The sequence below is a fragment of the Uloborus diversus genome, chromosome 3, assembly GCF_026930045.1.
Source record: "Uloborus diversus isolate 005 chromosome 3, Udiv.v.3.1, whole genome shotgun sequence".
Lineage (NCBI taxonomy): Eukaryota > Metazoa > Arthropoda > Arachnida > Araneae > Uloboridae > Uloborus > Uloborus diversus.
This window is the reverse complement of record NC_072733.1, coordinates 27,131,515-27,154,496: the sequence shown is the minus strand read 5'-3', so window position 1 is coordinate 27,154,496 and position 22,982 is coordinate 27,131,515. Positions and strand designations below refer to the sequence as shown.

The 22,982-nt window shown below is 33.6% G+C and overlaps 1 protein-coding gene across 1 annotated transcript in view; it reads left to right on the top strand.

Annotated features, from left to right (window-relative positions):
- Positions 1-22,982, top strand: part of LOC129218296 (EH domain-binding protein 1-like) — a 200,683-nt gene that overhangs the window by 89,397 nt on the left and 88,304 nt on the right. The gene's annotated exons all lie outside the window — the stretch shown is intronic.

The window sequence follows — 22,982 nt, the reverse complement described above, 5'->3', positions numbered from 1 at the left end:
AACTGGCAACCAGAGCATACAACGGCCTACCGATCTAAAACTAAGAGATTATAAACAATACAACTTAATTATTTTACAAATCAAAACCTTTAGCACAACAAGAAACATTTAATTAACTTTCAAAACACATTCTATCAGAAAACAAATCTGAGCTTTTCTATAGCAATAAAGTTCTTCTGAGCAACAACAACAAAACAAAATATTAAATTCTATAAATAGATTTATTCTCTTTATTTTATTTTGTTTTGATTACATTTTTTTATTTATCGTTTGCCAAATTTAGCTTATGTTTAATCCTAATGTTATTTTCTTACAATGCATTAGAAACAAAGTAATTTTCATCTTTTTGTTTTTAGAACTCTGATGAGAAAAATAAAGTATTTAAAAGTTACAAGTTAGTGTTATACTGGGAAACCAAACGTAACAGTCAAAGACAGACAATTGTTCATAAAAGTTTCATAAAATTAAAGACTTTAGAGTTATTATACATTTTTAACAGTGTGTTAAACAAAAATGAAATTCAGTCTTTTAAAATTCAAGTCATATAAAAACTCTGTAGTGTTAAATTCAAGTTTTGTTCTGAGTAGAGACATACCTGCCAACGCTTCCAGATTTCCCGGAAGTTTTACGGATTTTTATGTCCTTTTCCGTTTTTCGGGTTATGAGCAAAATCTTCCGGATTTTTCACGTTTTGTAGGAAAAATAATTATCTCGCCAATTTTGGCGCTAACGATACTTTTGTGGAACGCGGCACCGCGTTTTAGGCCAAGTAGCCAAGGAAAGGTTGCCGTAAGAGAATGGCACGAGAAGCGGGGCAAGATTATGACGTCACTGAGTGATACAGCGCATGACTTCATCGGGATCCAATCAAAGCAAGCGTCGCGGCGGGCAACTAGGGGCACAATTTCGGCGCCAATTATCTTCTCATTCTCTCAATTCGAGCTGTTTTTGCTTCTTTCTTTTTTTAAGATGAGTAACAAATGTTATTTCCAAACTTTTAAAGAAAGCAATAAAAGTAATATTAACTAAACGAAAGTAATTTCAATTGATATGAAATTCATAACTAATATATTGTTAAATGTGAAGAGGGTAGGTGTCCTGTTTGATTTTATTTTGCGTTAAAATCTTGTGGATAAAAATAAAAAAATCTTCCGGATTTTTTTTCTCGGAGGTTGGCAGGTATGGTAGAGATGAAAACAGTTGGGAAAAAAACGGAAAATTTCCGAAAAAAAGGAAAATAACTGTTTTTTCCTGAATTGGTTTATTTTCCTGTGGAAAAATTGAAAAAATGAATTTTTTCAACTTTTCAGGAAGTTTTAATTGAAATTTTCAGCAAAAAGTGATTAGAAAGTTCTCATACTTAAACTCTAATGCAATTTCCTCCCCCCACCCCCTCCTTGTAAGTTAAAATACTGTCTAACTTTCATAATGCAAGTTGTTGCATGATAACTATAATTTGCATATAGATCAAAAAACATTTAATTCTTTTTGCAAAAAAAATTAAACCAATATTCTTATACTTTCTTGCAACTTAAGTTGACACTGACGTCACGACGGGCGTAAGAAAAAACCCAGTTAACAGATAAAACGTCCACTTACTAGCTACCTCCCCTACCTTCTTCGCAAATAAGAGAAGATAGCTACCTGTCTATGGGCTGCTATTGGCTGGGGCGTTTGATTTGAATGGACAAAATGCTCTGCGCTGCTTTGCTGGTAAGATTAAAAATATTTAACAATTGACAGAAATTATGACAAAAAAAGGTTACGTATGCGTGGGTTTAACTAACTAATTCGATTTCTAAAGTGAAGAGCGTAATTTCACCCGAATATCGGACAAGGCACTAGGAACTATTTCCTTCATTCAGCTCAGAATATTTCTCCATTGTCAAGTAAGCTTGCAGTCGAGTATAGTGAAGAATGTATTTTCCTTCTTCATAAAACAAACAAGCATAACTTTAATCACAGAACTATGTTTCTGTGCTGACTGTCTAAACCAAATGTACAGGGTGTGGCAAAAAAAACCCGGGCAAGCAGTTTTCCAAGTAGCTTTATTAAAACTAAATAAACTAACAAAACACAAAATGTAATAATATGAGATGACTTTTAGCAATGAATAAATTAATTGATTCAAACCGACCTTTTTTGAAGTAATACAGAGGTGCAACTGCTTATTGAAATTTTCATTCAAGGTTCGCAAGTTATTTAATCAATCCTATTCCCTATAAAAACAATTGGTTTAGAGAGTTCAAACTTATGTGTAGTTTAGGGTAGACCTTTGACTCTAAAATAGGTCATACAGTGTAATAAATGGGATTGAGGTCTAGCAAGTAGAGCGTCCATTCTAAAGATGATATCATGTCAAAAACACTGGGCCTTTGCACCACTCTTTTCTTTTTGGCTATATAAACTGGTGTGAAGTCAAATTGAAATGTCTTGTCTACATTGCTGTGTTGAAGTGCTCTTAGGTCCACAGAAGTACAACAGTTTCTAAACTGTCCTTCTGGTACACTTTTTGATTCCTTTTATGGTCCTCATCCACAAAAAAAGAGATTTTTTGTCGCTTGTGCTGATTCCATCACAGACAAATCCTGACTACAGATTTTGGCAATGTTTAACATTTTCTAAGATGCTTGGAGTGTCTACAGACCATATCCTATTGTTCTGGGGGTTATGAGCTGGTTGAAAGGCATCTCTTCCAGCGTGGACTTGCGGCCCGTCTCAAACGTTTCTGGCATCTTTGGAGTCATACCAATGCCTGAACTTTTGTAACTGGTAAAACTTCTACTTGAGCTGTTTTTGCCCTTAGTCACACTTATTGGTTACAAATTCCTATCTTACAAGCAACTTCTCTAATGGAAACAGAAGGATTTAATTGAACTCACTTTTGGATGACCTGCTGATTAACTGAAATGTTCACTGTTCATTTTTGTACACTTTCTGGGCACTGACAATCATTTCCAAACCATTTGAAGTGGCATACCACATCAAGTACTGTTTGTGGAGGCACAACAAGCAAACGAACTGTTGTTCTACTTGGTTAAACAACTTTGAAATAGCAGATCTTTTGCTTAAAATTGGAAAAAAAACGGAAAAGGAATACATAAACTAGGAGATATCTTGTAAATTATTTTTTAATAAGTGAGGGACAAATAAATGAGACACTCATTAAAATAAAATTACTTCTCCACCATTTGATGATGTAATCTTTGTCCCTTTTTTTTGCCGCACCCTGTATACTGCTGTGCTAACCATGAAAGTGGAATCTGCAGTTGAGCTCAATCTGAGACATTGTGTTTTTAAGTTTGGCTCTTCCATATATTTAATTCAGTCGTCATTTTTTTTTTCAGAATTTTTTTAAAAAATAGTTCCTGATCAAATGACCCTAAAACATTTTATTTATTAAGTAAAATATGAAACAGAGAAAAACTTAGTTATAATAACTTAGTTTTGTTCAAAAGAGCAGGTATGACTACTTTTACTACTATGCTTAGCACGGCTGTATGAATAAACAAACTCCAGTTTAAGTTTTGGTTCACCTTTAGAAAAAAATTACAGTTTTGGTTTGGGATTTTTGTTGGAAAGAAAAAGAAAAACCAGTTTAGTTTTGCTTTGGACTTTGACTGGATAGGAAAAAATCAAAACTCAATAGCTTTCATTTTCAGACAGTAAAGTTACATTGTAAGGAATAGAAACATACTTATTTTTCTTTCAAAAAATATTATTCATGCTTGAAAGTCAAAAATTACAATTATTATTTCAAGTTTCAAGGCAATCTAAAAATGTCTTTGTTATGATTAGACACACGATACCCAATATTATTAGTTGAATGACGACTTGACTTATTTCTGGTGTTTGACCCAAGAAAGCTCTCAGTTATAAAAAAAATTCTAATTAAACTTACTTTTATGTGTATTTCTGTCAAAGAGAAAAAGAAGATGTGTGGATTATATATATATATTTTAATGCTTAACCCTTTATATGTTCCAAGAAACACAGAGCTATTAAGAAACCCTACTTTTATTCATTAAAAATCAATTTATCCATTTTTAACAATTTTTCCCGAAAAAAATTGTAAAAAATCGTTTTTTTTCCTTCCGAAAGTTTTACATCTCTAGTTCTGTGTAATATCAAAACTGTGTTATGATAATCGCAAATTAGGTACAGTGTAATATCGAAACAGTGTTGTAGAAGTAGTGTAATACAAGGGTCGCCTGTATATCATTCCTGTCCCAATGGTTTATTTTTTTACTACATCTCAGCTTTATTATTTACACTAGTGAGCATGTGATAAGTTCCTCAATTTTCTTTTCTTGTTCAAATGTACTCTAGGATTTTATGAGGGAAAAATCCCACCCCTCCCACCTTTTATATATATATATATATATATATATATATATATATATATATTTAAATTTTGGGAAAAATTAACATTAATTATAAATGCGAATACAAATCTAATAACCCACAGCAGGCTCTGGACCCAGCTATACTGGTCTTAGTGAATTTATACAGACCCAGTAAAGATTCTAGAACCCCCTTATAACTAATTACCCTATTGCAAGTAACAATGCTGTTGATAAACTATTCTAAATACCCTCTACCAGGCTGAAGGTTATTTTTTTAAATATCAAATAGAACTAAATAAACACAGTCTAATAAATCCAAAATAGTATTTACAAACAGTATTTCAATAACTAACATTTTTTTTCTTCAAAAATCAGAATAAGTGCTCCCAAATGGCAACACAGAGGACTAGACTTATGAAACTTCCACAAATAAATAGTGTTCTTGATTGCAACCAATATAAAATATCGCTTATGGTAACACTTAATGTCAGACCGGAGAAACTTAGGGAACAAAAAATTGGGCACAAAAATGAAATATGGCTACTTTACCCAATATATGCTTTCAAAAAAAAAAAAAAACCTTAAAAACTTCTTGACATAAAAAGTTTCATTTTAAATAACATTAAAATTTATCTTTAGTCCTTGCATTTTGTGATGAATTTTTAAAAAGGTGTATTAAAAGAACTTGTAAAAAAACATTTCCTCTGTTTTTGCAGAGTTTCTCCAATTTTATTTGTATTCTCCAAAAATAGAATTTGTTTCAGAAAAACCTGATTATTTTAAGAAACTTTCTTTTCTTTTGAAAAACTGACTTCAAATTTAGTGTATTTAAGAAAGTGACTTAACTTTCACTTAACTGAATTTTCAGAATTAATAACTCATCCAATAAAAGTCTTATTTTTGAAAACTTGCCGTCAGCGAGCTCGGGCTGGGCTGAAAATTGCATGTCGTAAGCAGTAAAGTACTGCCCTTTAACTAGGGCTAAAGTAGAACTACATGAAAAATTACCAACAGCCTGGTTATGACATCCAGACTTATGAACATTTTGAAGCTAACTTTCACACTGTTAGACTACAGATTTGAGGTGGGAATGGTTCCCAACCAGAATTATTTGAAACTGAAAACGCTAAAACGCAATTTTAGACTATGTTTGGCCAAGTTGAGGGACAAATGACCAAACCAAATGTTGAAAACTGAAATTCGCCTACCTTCCACAAGGAGTAGACTAACATGTGATAAATGACAAGATTCACTTGAAAAAGTGGCGACTCAAAAAAAAACTTCTTCCTCAGTCGCCATTTTTTCCCCCAAGAAAATATTCCTGGAGTGAATAGGAACAACAGGAGAGAATACAATTTATTTCTTTGAAAGCATAAGCCTGAAGATAAACACTGAGGGAGAGGGTCGAGCAGAGAACTTCATTTTTTGATCAGAAAGGAGAAACTTCAGCATTTCAGCTACGTGTAAAATATAGCCGCCATACATGGTCATTTACAAGATGGAAGTTGACAAGATGATTAAGTGCCTAAGTTTTCAAAGACAAAGTGGAATTGAAGTTTTGTTTAACTGAAAACTAATGTAACTGATGCAAAATGTGCTGCAAATTGTTTTTTTTTTTTTTTTTGAGTATTTTAAATAACTTTCTTGAGAAATGAAAAATTTTGTATTTAAAACTTAATCTTATCCTCATTGCTTTGGACGCAAATGTGCTAAAAACTTTTCAACTAAATTGTAGTTTCATGAGGATTTTTTATTCTCTTTCATGCTATAAATTCCAAAATTTGTCTTAATTTTTGGCGTAGTCGCCATATTTGGTCATTCCCAAGATGGAAGTACACAAGACTCAAGTGCCCAAGTTTACAAAAACTGAATTGGATGCTTATTGGAATGCAAACTATTGAAAATAACACAAAGTGGGCTTTTTTTTTTCCGAATAATTCTTAATTATTTCATGAAAAATAAAAAAAAAAATTTCTTCAGAATATTATTTTATCCATTCTTTTAGATGCTAATGTGCTAAAAACTGACTATCTCGTCTAAACTGTAGTTTTTTAAGTATTATTAATAGTTTATAATTATCTTTATGCAACAAATTCAAAAATCTATTTATTATCTTAACTTTTTCGTCTAGTGGCCATATTTGGTCATTCGCAAGATGGAAGTAGATGAAACTATTGAAAATTGCATAACATGTGCATTAAATTTAGTTTTTAATTTTTTTCTTGAAAAGGGAAATTTTATCTGTATTTAATCCTCATTGCTTTATAGACTTTGTTATAAACTGAAACTATGTCATTTGAAATGCAGTTTCTTGCCGACTTCTCATTTATTTACTCATTAATTGTATTTCAAAACTTGGCAACAGTTGTGGCCACTAAGTTTTTGGAGTCTAGGAAAAAGGAAGTTTTTGTTTCAATACGTTTTTTTCACACATCAAAAAGGTTAATTTGCTGCCCCTAGAAAAGTGCTGCCTGGGGTAGACCTCCCCCTCTGTCCCTCCCTAGCTATGCCACTGGGTGCAGACATGCCTCTGAAAATAACAAATGAAGTAGTGAGAAGCAAAGGGATGCAAGTGGCAAAATTAAAATTTTGGAGGTAACCAGTACAAATGGTAGGTTAACCTCTCCTCTGGCTTGGGGAAAGAAATTGTACTAGTAGCCCTGGTAGGTGCTGCTGTACAGCATGATTTAGAAAAAAATTTCAATGAAAGCCTGCCTAGAATCTGATTTTTAAACACATTTTACTCAAAACTTAAAATAGTCCACTTGCATCCCTTTGCTTCTCACTGCCTCATATTCAAATTTTCAGCTTTCAAGACCCAAATCCTGAGGATCTAGGGTCAATAAAAAAAGGGGGACTCCAAAATAGCAAATCATTTTTGTATAATGAACTGTCATGTTAGGCTCAGCCCCCATTGGAGGCCATTTTAGAGCCCACTTTTTTTTTTCTTTTTGAGGTTCCCTAGATCATTATGATTTGTGTCTTGGAAGCTGAAAATTTACCTAGGTTGGTTTCAAAGGCATACCAGCACCTCTCTAAAATGTCCTCCAAATTGGAGATGGTTGGATGTCCAGGTCAGGTGACATGGAATGAATTTATGATGTTTAGTTTTTGCAACAATTTTATGCATCTTTGCTACCTGTTTCCTGCCAAAGCCTGCTCGACTCTGCTTAAGTAATAGCGAACCTTTCTTACCTGCTGGGATGTGCTTGTGTAGAAATTTTTGGGCCTTTATACAATGTTGTAAATCTGGCACTCATGGGTTCTTGGACTATAAGCTTTTACTTTCATTTCCTGCTGCCCCTATGGAAAGGTCCTTGAGGGTCATTCCATAGTGACTAAAGTAACATTCACAGTGGTTTTTATAACTCTTTTTGTTTGAAACTTTAGGAATAAAGAATAATTTTTTATGACATTTTTTGGATTTATAATGTACATGGTTAATATGTGTCATTCCTACCAAGAATTTGAAGCAAAATAACTGTTAATAGATATTTTTTCAACAAAAATGGCACTGTGACTGACATAAGATTTTTGCAACCCAGAAAAATGATGCTCATGTTATGAAGCAAATTTTTCTGTAGGTACTAAAAATTTGCTGAAAAATTTCAAAAGGGTGAACAATTAACTTTAAAAATATGATATGCGTTTATTAAAACTGAAATTTTTTTAGTCTCTGTGTGTTACTTCTACTTAAAACGGCTTGTGACTAATGAAACGTGACTAACATAACCATAAAATCACGAAGATTAGATACATTCAAAAATATTTATTGGAACTAATCTCAACACTTACGGTACTTTTAACACTGTTTAAAACTTTTAAACTTTATTATATCTCCTTTCTTTTATAAAAATCAGTGTAAGAAATTGAATAAAAAGCTTTTCTTTAGTTAACTCAATTTGGAACTGTCAATTTTTTTTTGTAAGACTTTTACAACTTGAATAACATCAGGTATGGGCCAAATAAATCCTTAAACTCATTCTTTTAAAAGGGTAACTTTATAAAAAAATAACTAGTCTAAAATTTCATCAAATTTTATTCTGCCATGTTCAATCAGATTTTGCGATGGCCTACTTCCCAATCTGACCACGCATTACTTTTATTTATTCTGTAGTTCAGTTTCTGTTTACAGGCCTTTATTAACAAATAATTAAATAACTTTACATCCAGGTAAGAATGCATTTTGGTGTCGGATTTCACTGCAAATGTTTTAATTTCTAAATCATCATTGCTGCGTTTTCTGTTGTATGCAATTGCAGTGTAAATTGTTACTGTAGCATGTAGCATCTTAGAATGTTTCCCAGTGAGCTTTATTACTTCATTTTGATGTTTAGCGCAGAAGTTTCCAAAAAAATATTCACTGGTGGACAATTGCTAAGGACGGATGACAATAGCAGCGTTAGCAACCACAAAATGGAAAGCAAGGAATTATGGAAATTAGCATAAGTTCGGGACACCGTAAGACGTGTTGTGAGTATGCAAATTTTAGTCTCACGACGTTGCTGGTCAGGTGATAATGCTGATCAGCGATATAAAGGATTGGGCACGTGATGACCATTGTTGTTCAAAAGCTAAGTTTGACAGGAAAGAATCAATTGACGAACTTGCATTTTTTGGTATGTCTTCCTGACATCCCTTAGATGATTTTTTGGGTGGCTGTGTGGCTGGCAACATCGAAGAAGGGCAGAAAAATTTAGATGTTACCAGGGAGTTCGACGTCAGCTATAGGGCTGTTTCTAGAGTTTGGAAATCATTTCAAAGAAATGGAATGTGTAGCAAATATCACAAGGGAGGTTGTGTACACAATACGACATCAGCAGAAGATTGGTACTTAGTGCTAGCAAGGAAAAGGGACCAGCGCAACACAGCTGCTGAGGTAGCAAAGCAATTTCTTGCTGCTACTAGCAAGCAAATATCCCGAAAAACTCTAGCCAGACGCTTGAATGCAGTATGAGTATATGCCTGTTAGCTTGTTTTCTACATCCCATTGTCTACAAGTCAGTGTTTTGCTCGTTTGCAATGATGTCTTCAGCATCGCATTTGGAGGGAAGTCTTCTGGGCTTGTGTACTAGTCTCGGATGAAAGCAGGTTCAGTCTGTCGTCTAATTATGGAGGACAACTAACCTGGCATGAGAGTGGTACAGCATGCAAGCCGGCAAACAAGAAAGAAAAGGACAGTATCCTACAAGTTGTGTCATTGTATGAGTAGGATTATGATCAATGGCCGTACGTCACATGTGAGCTTCTAAACAAGACTATGAGGGTTAGTGATACATTAATGTTGTTATACTGCCTCATGTTCATGTGTTCTGTGGTGCTTTGGGGGATAAATTCATATTCATGGATGGCAACGCAACATCCACTATAATATTAAAATCTGTTCGCGTCCGTCTGTCTGTCTGTCTGTCTGTCTGTCTGTCTGAAGATCGATCTCCTCGAGAACCGCTGCGAATCGAGAGTCGAACGAGATACCGATCAATTCGAAATTTTCCAAAAAAAACAATAGAACCAATCTCGTAATTGTACGACTTTAATTAGCGGAGATATTAATTAAAATGTTAATTAACGTAACGTTATTCAGGAATTTTTATTTCTTTCCTGTTGCCATTTTGCGTATGAGCAAATAAAATTCTAATAATTGTTTTAAAAGAGATTTTTTTGGCTGCTTTCCAAATCTTAAAACAACGTTTCCATCCAGAATTTCATTTCAAATTAGTTTAAAATTGGTTGCTCTATTCGGATATAGCCTTTATTTTATCGTCTGTCCTTTTTTTATTTTTTACATTCAACGTTCTTAACTCTTTTCCTCATATAAAAGTTGTTTCTTTAGCTATGTTTACTGATTGTAGTGTAAGTTTATCATTCACCGACCTCATATTTTGATACATTTAGGATGTGCGACTAATTATGTTTATTTTGTTGAACTTTTTCCCGTTACATGGGTGAGTTTTCGAATTGCAATAACTTTCTTTTTCTTTCCTGTTTCTATTTTTGAAATACAGTTTGTATCGTTAAAAGAACATGTTAAATTAAGATTGTTTGGATTTCTTTAAGTGAAACAGAGTTGAACAAAAAAATTGTTTTTAAGGATTTTAACTAAAGCTATCTTGGAATCTGATGACTTGGTATTTAATTAATGCTTATTGGTATTTATTTAGTCTTGGTGCTTTAGTTTCACATAATCAATCAAAATGTGTGTTTCATTTTATGTAAAAAGATGATCGTAATTGTACATAAATATTTCAGATATAGTCTATCAGATTTAATTCAGTTTAAAGTGACCAGAGATTATAGTTGATAATGCATATATTTTCTTCTTTTGTGCTAATTGAAAATACCCATAACTTGTATCATTGATAACTATGATTAACGTTAAAGAGAATTTTGACAAAAATGTGCTCTACTTTTGTTTTACAAACCTTGCATTACGCGTATTTATTTACTTCTTAGCGCTTTAGAAACTGATGCCAGAGTAATACAAAAACATCAATTGGACATCTCTTTCATTTTTTAAGTAGCCCGTGCAACGCCGGGCACGCAGGCTAGTGTCATTAATAATTGCCGTCGAGGAGTGTTGAGCTCACTCAAAATATTCAACCCATTGGATGGCCAGCACGTTCTGTAGATCTGAATCATATTGAAAATGTTTGGGATGTTTTGGGGCACAGTCTTCATGGTCAACAACGCCCTCCAATAAGCAAGGACACCCTTATCCGTGACTAACAGAAGAATGAGATAAGTTACCCCAACAGCTGCTGGATAATGTTGTGTAAAGCATCACATGACGTGTGGAAGCGTACATCGCTCTTCAGGGTAGCCATATCCCACATTGACAACTTACACTGGAACTCCTGGGGACAGTAATTACGTTTATTCACTTTTACGTATTCAGCCCAAAATGACCGTTTCGTCCTTTGAACGCTTTTGAACGCCTTCTGGATTTCAAAGCCCAATAAATTATCGTCATTGCAATCTTCTAGAGTTCTGGCATTGGTTAATTTCACTTGCCATTGAACTACACTTTTTTTACGTGCTACATAGCCCATTGGAATCCGTCCTTAGCAATTGTCCACCAGTGTAATTCAAGTAACAGTCCTTCTTCGTTAATTGTCTTTCTATTTTATGAATTTGCTAGCTTGGACTCTGACCTAAAATTCGTGTTCAGCAGTGCACTTATTTTGATTTTCCTACTCTTTTTAAAGAGACCAAATTCTTCTTTACCTACTTTTCTTTTTAAAAAATAGTCTTCTTTAAATTAAGAGTTTTTTTTAAAATTATTATGAAGGCCTTTGAAAAGGTCAGTCTTCTTTTTATAGACAGATAGTGGAGCGTTTTTGCACTCTAAATATTTCAAATTAATTTAATATGTTTTTTATTCAAAGTAGAAAATAAAAAAAAAAGCATTAACTTAAATAAGTTTTAAATAATTGTAGTCAGGGCCGAATTTAGCTTCATGCCGCCTCTAGGCAGATTTAAAATCTGCCGTCCCCCTCCACTTAAGTGATTTATCCAAGGTCAATTTAAATACTGAAAAGCATGTATTTTCACAAGCCCGTCATAATCGCGAAAATTTAACACTTGCGAAGTATTTCAACTTTATATTTTGAAATCAAATTTTGATTCTGTTAATAGTAATTTCACAAAATATTCTGAACACAAAATCTTCAATAGCTTTATTTTCGAGAAAATATATGTGTGTATGTACTCTTTGTACTTCTTATAGTCATGTAGTGCATGCACCCATGTTTTTCCTTTTAAATATTGCAAATATTTTGATTGCTATTAAAATTTGCAATCACAAACTTTTCAGGCAATCTGTGAGGCATGTTGAATCTCTATGGGGCTTTAAATCTACACAAGGTTTAGAGAGTTTTTTTTTTTTTTTTTTCGTTCTTTTCAAAAGCATGATGGTTTCAAAAACTATTTATTACAATTATATTCTGCCTTTTAGCATTTGTGTGTCTGAAATTTGCATTTGATTTTAAACACTTTCATAAGACAGTAACAACAGCATTTAAATTGACAAAAACAGAATTTAGTTAATTTTTTGTTTACAAAGTAACCGCACAAAATTAACTGAGCAGTAAAAAAACACCATAATTTCAAAATCATTTGGTTCACTTACTTTTTTTTTCAATATTCAAATACATAGATTAAAACTATCAAATTGTGACATTTTAAAGCGTCATCTTTCTTAAATATACAGTACATATTGAATATTAAAAAACTATTTTGATTCAATCTACAAATAAGTGGTTAAATGGACAAAACAGTATTTAAGCTTTCCGAAATGAGTAGGTTTTAACTAACCTACTGAGCAGAAGTAATAATCCCAAATTACTTTCCAATTCTTTCAACATTCAAGTAATGTTTCATGATGAACACTCCTAAGGGTATCAAGGAAAATAAAATGCTCTTTTTAAATGCAGGAGATAATGGTCACTCAGCCCTTCCAGTGCTGCACATAGTCTTTTTAAGAGGAACCAGATGTTATGTCTGTTTTACCTGAGGCTCTCTTCTTGATGTGCTCTGGAAGGGCTTTAAGTTAAGGGAAAGAAATTCTTGGAAAGTATAGATCAAAGTGCATGTTTTCTATAGAAGATGCACTCCTTCCCTGCCGCAAGCCAAAACTGAAACTGATTCCCTATTAACAGAAGTCTGTCACATCGCATTTTCTGTGGTTTCGACAATTATGGCCACTGACAAGTTAGGATCACTTATGTCGCTGTTTTGGGGAAAATTGAAAAATAACTGATGTTTTATTTTCAAGAATAATAATTTTAAAAATGAGATTGAAGCAAAATTTGCTGCCCCTAAAAAATTTGCCGCGCTAGGCAGCTAGCTGCCTATTGGGAAATTGGGCCCTGATTGTAGTCATTTTTAAACTGCTAAGCTAGTCACATCTAAACTGTTACATTAGTCAAGCTAACTTTTTCATATCTATTACATCTAAAGTAAACATTTTGCACTTTAAGTAGATATGATGCAGATGTAAGAAAATAAAGTGTTTTAGCCTGTCTTCCTTTTTGGTTTAGTTTTAAAGTAGAAAACAGTGCAATTTTGGGACTAAGGTAACACAACATAAACGATAAAATAACTGAGTGAGTTAAAATATACTAATCTTATAAATGGTGTGAAAACTATAGTTAATTTCATTGGACATAGATCTAAACTTTAATAGTAGACATGGCTTTTTTTTTTAAAGATTGCATTAATTGTTACATTATAATACCAGAAAACTTTGACCGACGTTTTTTGCATATGGGTCATTCTTCAAAAAGCGTAACTTTTCTGTCACACGCCTTTTACAGTAAAAACTTTAAGGAACAATTCATTTAACAATGCTTTTTAATTTCATCAAGAATATACAGTAAAACCCCTCCTAACGGACACCCCTCAAAGGCGGACACCCCACTTATGCGGACATTTTTAATTCCCCAGTTCCAATGCAAATAACATTATTAAACCCCTGTCCGGCGGACACCTCTCTATTGCGGACAAAAAAAATTGTCCCGTTAGTGTCCGCATTAGAGAGATTTTACTGTATATATTTAGACCTACCAAAAATTTTTTAATAATAATTTTTATTTCAGTATATTTTTTGGTTCACAACATGTGAAATCTCACCTCTGTGGCGTGTCACACACCATGTAGGGCTGTTTATATTGCTTAATAACTTGTTTAATTAAAAGTATATACTTATTTATTTAGTATTTCTTTCACAAGTGGCTCAAATACTAATTGTTTAGGTGTATTTAATTTTTTAATAGTGTGTTTTAGTTCCTTTTAGTATGATAAGAAGCCATGTCACACAAATTCTCACCTCTGTTACCTAAACACAAAATGCCATTTGTCATTGACACATGGTAGTAATGACATAAAATTTTATCTTCCATGATAGAAGGCAGCCTCCTTGTTTATTTTCAGCCATAAAGAAGTTGTGAGATTTTTGTCGAAAAACAAGAAGATAGATTTTGTTTCAAAAACTAAGTGGTTATTGTGACCTCACCTCCGTGAACTTGAATTTCAGGAATGAAAATTTATGTAAAAAAAGAAGTGAACCTGTTTTCATATGCTTAACGTGTGCAGATTGTAGTAACAGAGAAAAAAATTATTTCCTTGAAAAATGCATCCATTAGACCTATATTAATGGAAAATTCCTCACCTCCGTGAATCTCACCTTCGTGATAGACCTTATGAATGTCATTACTTCTGAGGTGAAAATAAATGATGGAGGGGAAATGCATCAATCTTAGGCATTCTACAAAAATCATAAATTGCCAGTATATTCTCAAATTTACTAAATATTATTTTTTAACACACCTTTGAGCAAAAAGGATAACTACTAATTATGCTATACTTTAATTAAGAGAGCTTAATATTAAATTTCCACTAATCATTAAAATAGCTCATTGTTTGCAATTAACAAAATTACTAACTTAATATTAAATTGGCCTCAATTTTTAAACATTAAAAGTTTTTTATTATTTTTTTTATTTCCGTGAACGAGGCGTTTTTTAATTTTTTTTATTTATCAGTGAAATAATTGGAACTTAGCTGGGCCATTGGTTATGGTTACTTCTGGTAGGTAATACTTTCATGTAAGAATGAAAAAAAAAAGAAAGAAAACAGAAGGTTTCGAAATTGAAAAATATTTGCGCTCAAAAGTTACATTTTCTGGAGAATGATTCATATGCTATACCCTTTCTTCTACCATACATAGATAGAGCTGCTTACAAAAAAACCAAATGTATTTTTTTCAAACTGTCGTTTCATTTACTAGAAAGTGTGCTGAATAAAATGATGGGTCCCAATTAAAGCTTCGAGACAATTATTTTTCTGAAGCTGTGGTTGATATTTTAATGGAATGACCCTTGAGGGCTGTTCCATGAAAGAGCCACCAAGTTGTCCCACACGTGACAACCCATACACTAAATTAAAAAGCAATACAGTTGAACTCGCTTGTTACGATTGCGAAAAGGCTACAACATTTGCTTGTTATAATCAAGTGCTCAAAAAAACAGGTTTATGAAAAAATCGTAAAAATTCAAACACATTTGCTTTGCGTGATTTTTATTTCCTTGCAATGCCAAATAAGTTAACATGCTTTGAACTTGTCTTATTGTCTCTTTTTTTGCTTTACTGTTTTTCAAGAAATGCTCATGGCTGGAAAATCATTATCATTTGTACACCGGTCTTCCTAAATAGGTTGAAGCTTTTCTGCACATGAAAAGCAATTGACTATATTGAGCATGGTTCAGCTTGAAATTCTTCACATTTGTCATGATCGTTGTCGCTTTCATGATTGTTTTTATCTGCTTTAATTTGAATTAAAGCTACAGTAACCTCGGAAGTGAAAACTTTGGCAGCAACTTTTTGAAAAATATTTTTTCAAATGCTCCTCTAATTTGCAAATTAAAAGAAAAGTGCAGTAATCACTTGTTCTCAGGCTTTCTGACTCATTACTAACATTCAGTTGACTTTGGAAAGTGAAAGCAATTTTTCCAAGAAAGGATAAACTGAGCTGGAAGTCAATAGAAACTTTGTGAATCCCAAAATATTACTTGCACACACACACTACAAGTATTTTACACTTAAAGAAATTCCAAAACATTTCTGATTATTTCCATGTAACATTTTGGGATTTCAATTATTTTTGTCCACTTCCTGGAAAAATCAAGCATCTTTCTCAAAAAGTTTCCTGAATTGCTACCAGTTTCACAAATGCAAACTTCTCACTGTTGTGAAAAATATTTTTAGCTCCCGGTTTAAAGATTAACTGAGCCTATTTATAAAGTGTATCAGCTTCAGCTCGGTACGGTCCATCCACACTATTTAGGCTCCCAAAGGGATTAAGTCCATGGACTATTTAGCTTTGCAAGAATTGCAGAAGAGTGAAATTCTTGATACTTTCTTACAATTCTGTCTTAGCTTTGGCCATGTTTCCAATACTGATTTTGGAACTTTCTTGGCAAACCAGGCCGGTGCCAAGCTATTATATTATACCTACCAAAGTTTACTCTAAAGTTCCAGAGACATGACTGGCTTTAAATGAGAAGATTGCTGAATTTTTCAGAAGGCTTCCAGGATGATTCAGGAAGGTGTTACTGAATTTTAGCGGAAAACATTCCTGGCTTTTTCAAGCTATGTTACTGGCAGAAATTGGGCACACCAACTGCCTGTTATTTTCCAGGAATGTTTCTGAATCGTTTTTACAGTGTACATTTGTGGATATTTTAAACAATATTAGAGTTGAAAAAATATCCATTGGTCAATTGTCAATTTTAGACAGTCGGCGGTTACAAAATACATTTGATCAGGATGATATTGTCAGGGTCCGTCCACCAATCAAACAGGTAGATCGGTTCAACCGGGAACGGGGTGAATTGCTTTCCAAGGTTACAAAGGTCAACAATATTCAAGTGGTAGATATATCCACCAAAGCTAAGGCCACTGAAGCCTGTGGTCAAAACCCTCAAAGAGAACATGTTCCTAATGATCCTAACAAAACTGGAGGTTTGGTAAATAAGCTTTATAGGGATTGGTTTAAGGGTAATGCTAAGGCAAAACTTGAATATTAATAGAGGTCTTGTGAATGGCACAGTGGCCATAGTAAAGAACATCGACTGGCCAGAAGGACTTATCAATTAGAGTACACTAGTCAAGTACACTAATAAATAATGTAGTTGACAATGCACGACTACAGCATTTAAATTGAATTATAATGTTATTGATAGGGAAGTGACAGAGGATTTCAATAGAACTAAATAAATACAACTATCTAACATATCAAATGACTTGTATTACACAATACAACAAAGTTTTATGATGGAATTAATCCTTATTTAAAAAATAATTTCAAGAATGATTGAATAAAATTTTTTTCGAAAGAAACTTTGATTGGGAAAAAAATCAGAACGAGGGGAGATGCAAGACCCCTAGAAGTGTGAGGCCGTAGGCTGTCATCCAGTTTGCTCACGCCTTGCTACGCCTCTGGATAAAGAGAAAGATTGCAGACTCAATTCATCAGTGCTCAGTTACATGGCTTTTATTATGAAAAGTGAATAGGAACTAACTGAAAGTTGTAACAGGTTTAGAAAAAGTTGACCTAGTTGCATCTACTTCTTACAAATTTTGTTAAATTTGTTGGAATTTTGTTGTTGTATAATGAATAGGCTCAAGTTTTCAGGAATAACTGTTGATGTGAGAGAAGAAGTAACTAGCGTTGAGAGTATGGAACACACCAGCAAGTTTTGGAAGTGGCTGACAATTTAGGATCCTTTGTTTTAAGAAAGGTGTTCAGTTAGTAAAATTATTCAACCTCTAAAACTAATGAAAAGATGACCATTCTCTGCCGGCAATTTCCAAGACAACAACTAGGTATGCACACACATTTAAAAATAATAATTTTCTTTTTAAAAAAAAGTTTGACTCAAAGTTCTTTTAAAATTTATATTTCCTTCAAATAGTTTTTCGTATGAACCCAAGCAGCACAAAGGCGTTCAAAACTCTATGTAACGTTCAGAGCACACCAGCCGACATATTCAAATTACATTTTCTCAGAACGGTCCAAAAAGCGTCTGTGTCTCATCGATCGATGTGGTATAGCACGTCGAAATCTAGTGTCGTACCATCGCTTTTGCACTAATTTTGAGCGTGGAATATTACATTATGTTAAAGTGCTAGGAAGAGGTTTCATTTTGGTGTTAATAAAACAATACTGAATATTCGGCTTTCACAGGTAAAAAATTTCGTCAGATCTCTGCCAAATTTCGTACCAAAGTCTTTTGATGATCGAAAATTCTTCATGGAAAGACCTCCCCCCCCCCCCCCAAAGAACACCACAAAGAGGATTTTTCTTTATACAAAAATCCAGTTTATGTCGGATGTTTGACAAATTTGGCCTAAAAGTCATTTGATGATCAAGAAGTCGCATAGGGGACTTTTAGCCCCCTTTCTATGGTGGGCAGATGCCCACACACAGGACTTTTCCTTTTACAAATTGAGTTTACCAAATCTGACACTTAGATCCTATGATGCTCAAGAACTCCCTTGGGGTGTTCACCTCTGCTGATGGGAAGCAGTATGTAGAGGGGTTTTCCTTGTACAAATTCAGTTACGTTGGATCTTTGCCAAATTTGGCACACAGGTCTTTTGATGTTCAATTATTCACACAGAGGCTTTTGCCCTTCTCTATAGGGGCGAAATTCTCCATGAGGGTTTTCCCTTTCACAAAAATCTAGTTTACACTGAATCTTTGACAAATTTTGCACATAGTTTTCTTTGATGCTCAAGAATCCACATAGGGGAGTTTTTGCCTCCCTTTTTATGGGTGTGGAAATTCCCCTAACGAAGATTTGCCCTTATACAAAATTCAGTTTATGTTGGATCGTTACATAGGTCCCTTGATGTTCAGGAATTCACATAGGGGGATTTTCTTCCCAACGTGATAGAGAAAAAACCCCTTAGAGCATTTTCCTTTTTACAAATTGAGTTTATGATCTTTGCCGAATTTGGCACATAGTTCCTTTGATGCTCAACAGTTTGCAAAGAGTGGTTTTCGGCCTCCCCTCATAAAGGTTTTTTCCTTTTACAAATCTAGTTTACGACAGATTTTTTCCAAATTTAGTACAGAAGTGCTTTGATGCTCTTCTGTAGGAGTTTTCGCCCCTCTAGTAAAATGCAAAAATATCTTATACAGATATCCATTTTATGTCAAATCTTAGCCAAATTTGGTACACAAAAATTTAACATTTTGCAAAATTTGGCACATTGAGAGGGATCAAGCTCCTTCGACTCCTCCCGTAAATACTACCTTGAATTACAATGCTCAGATTTCTTGCTCTTTTTTCCCTAAGAGTATTTTTTTCTTTTTATTTAAAATTTTGTTCCCGATATGATCTGTTGAATATGTAGAATTTTTGTAAATTAAGGTTTTATATTTTCTGTTCTGCATACATAAATAATAATGCAAAATTTACAAAAAATACCGATTAATTTACAGATTTTGATGAAACGAGCATTTGTAGAGGCTTTACTGTCCTGAAATACAACTACAGTGAAGCCTCAATAAGTAGTCGACCGGTTAAGTGGTCACTCCCTTTAAGCGGTCGTGTTTCTTTGGTCCGGACAAGGTCTCATTCATAGTAATGTAAGATGATCCTCCGTTACTGGTCACCAAATTTTATTTTTCCCGGTTAACTAGTCACTCAAAAATTGTTTTCTAAAATTCCTTTTCCTTATCGGATCTTAGAAGATAGTGTCGGACTTAGTTGAAGGGCAATGATAATCATTTTTCCTTGAAATCTCGATTCTCGGTTCTGGTCATTCAAAGCATACTTCTTACTGTGACTCTGCCGAGTGCCGAGAATATGAATCAAACTCTTTCCAACAAGTCAGACAAAATCTAATACCTGGAGAAAGTTAGTCAGTATTTAACATCCGTTCAAGGAACTACAACACAGAATTTAAAGCTTGATGTATGTTAGAAGAGATAGTTCTTTTCCGAAAGCAACAACTTCACCAGTCAACATTGAAGGATTGTATTAATGTACCATAAAATAAGTTGTTGTTATTAAGTAATGTATAAAATAAGAGAAAATAAAACGAAGTAACTATCATTAGTATTTTTCTCCCTTTTTAAAATTTCCAATAATTTATAGACATTGATTACATAAATTATTGTTTTTCTCACAGAATTCTACTGCTATTCATTAATATTTGTGAGGCTTTTTTTTTCTTCCTTAATTTCCCACTCCACATAAGTAGTCACTCCGCATAAGTGGTCAAAAATTTTTGATCCTGTGAGTGACGACATAACGAGGTTTTACTGTAAATAGAGCAGTTTATAGCAGTGCTTCTTGCAGCCACACCACAATTTCGAGGTTCGACTCTTGGACTTATTCAAGGTGTATTACAACCTAACTTCAAAAGTAACTTCCCATGAATATATGAACAGGGTTTTAAGAAAAATCGGGATAATTAAAAAACTCCCAGCTACCCTGGATTTTTTTATCAATTACCCTGGTCATTGATGAAAATTGAGGACTTTTTTACAAGAAAAAATTTAATCTTGATCACTATTTTAACATTGTTTAAACTGTACTACTTTGTTACTTTTACTTTTCATAGAGCTATGTATAATTTTGAATCCTGATCTTATTCTTACTCAAATTTATTGCAAAAAATGCCAAAATTGAAGAAAAAAATGAATTTGAAAGCCATTTAGCATTTACATAAAATTCATAAAATACACCGCCAGCTAACTTCTGAAAATAAAAATTATTGAAAACATTTAGCATTTAGGTGAAATATTATTAAAATTAATTTTTCTGAAACATGACCACAACATAAGTAGAAAACAGATTCATCCATACAGAAACAAGTATGTCACATTTGGTGCGGATTCAGAAAAGAGAGTTGGAGCAAAGACTGGCAGATAACATAAACAGGAATCCCAAGAGGTTTTTTGCATACGCTAATTCGGGGAAAGTTCGATATAGTCATATTGGGCCACTGGTTGATGAGCACGGAATTTTAATTCAGGACGATAGTGATATTGCTAATGTTCTTATAACTTTTTTTTGAGTGTTTTTAACGATAACTGTATCTCAACAGTTGACACCAACAAGACACAAGCTATAGTACAGCTTGAGGACTTTGTATTTTCCAGGGATGACGTTTTACTTCATTTGAAAAAGAGTAAAGAGACTAAGGCTCCGGGACCTGATAATATTTATCCAAAAATTTTAGTTGAATGTGCAGAGGAATAAGCAGATGTAATCGTAAATATTTTCAATGCTTCTTATAACTCGGGGACAGTGCCAGAGGACTGGAAGCTGGCTAACATTACACCGCTCTTCAAGAAAGGGTCTAAATGGAGTGCGGGAAATTATAGACCTGCGAGTCTAACTTCGGTGGTTTGCAAAATTTTTGAGACATTGATAAAAATTAAGATAGTAAATTTTCTAGAGACTAATAATCTATTGACTAGTTTTCAGTACGGTTTCAGGAAAGGCAAATCTCGTGCAACTAATTTATTACCTTTCTATGACAAAGTTACCATGGCTTTGGACAATAAGAAGCCTGTAGATGTTGTTTACATTGATTTTCAAAAAGCTTTCGATGAGGTACCGCATGTTGCTCTACTTAGCAAATTAGCTGATATAGGAATAGGAGGGAAAACTTTCATTTGGGTAAAAAACTGGCTGACCGGAAGGAAACAAAGGGTAGTTGTAAGGGGAAATTACTCTAATTGGAGTGAGGTTTTAAGCGGGGTTCCTTAAGGATCAGTGTTAGGGCCTGTTTTGTTCATTGTTTTTATGAACGATATTCACAAAAATATTTCTGGGAACATGAATTGTTTTGCTGATGATGTCAAAGTTATGGAGACTGTAGATAATGAAGAACAAGCAAAACAGCTGCAAGAGGATCTAGATCATATTACGGAGTGGGCTGATAAATGGGGTATGGCTGTTAATGTTGGGAAATGTCAAGTGTTACATTTAGGGCATGGAAATAAGTGTACAAGTTATTATTTGCAAGGTTCAGTCATTAGTCAGGCAGACAAAGTTACTGATCTGGGGGTCTTAATAAGTCAGGATTTAAAGTTTAGCCAACAGTGCAGCATTGCTAGTAACAATGCCAATAAGATGCTTGGGTTTATCAATAGATCTATTTCAAACAAATCTAAAGAAGTTCTTCTGCCCTTATATAGAAGTTTGGTAAGACCTCATTTGGAGTATGCTGTTCAGTTTTGGTCTCCTTATCTTAAGAAAGACATTAATGTATTGGAAAGGGTTCAAAGACGAGCTACAAGGCTAATAAATGGACTTTCTCACTTAGACTATGATTCCAGGCTTAGAAGGTTAAAAATGTACATTCTTAAGCAAAGAAGAGACCGAGGGGACATGATTCAGTTGTTTGAATTTATTAAAATGAAAGATGTTATAGGGCTGAAGTTAAGCACTGAAAACAGGACAAGGGGTCATTGTTTTAAACTATTTAAATCTCAGGCTAACATGGATATTAGGAAAAATTATTATTATAGCAGGGTAGTGGAACCTTGGAACAGTTTACCGGAAGAGGTGGTAATGAGCAAGGGAGTAGATAGTTTTAAGAGGGCCATTGATCTTCACTGGGGATTGTAAATTGACTAGGACCAGTCTAGCTGGGCCCAGAGCCTGTTGCTGGTCGTCACTTTTGTATTTGTATTTATTCTAGATTATTTGCTTTTGTTTTGCTGAAGTTTTGCTAGTAGCTAGTTTTGATCTTCAAGTGTGTTATTTGCAGGAGTGTTTGATAAAACAGCATTATTTTAAAGTGTAGAATTAAAAAAAAAAATCCCTTACGGAAAACTTTATTTAGTGTATATATATATATTTTTAACATATAAGGGAATGTGAGGCAAAGTGAAATAGCTAAGATGGCTGAGCTTTTTCTAAATAAACAAATTCGAAACTTGTTTTGAAAATTACAGTACATATAGTAAGAACAGTGTATATTACAACAAGACTTGTGTAGAAACATATTTTTTAAAAAAATTTTGGTAGTATATTTGTTCCTTCAAAAAAAAAGTGGAAAATTTTCCCTTATTTTTCATGGAAGTGAAAAATGACATTTTTCTAGTGAAAA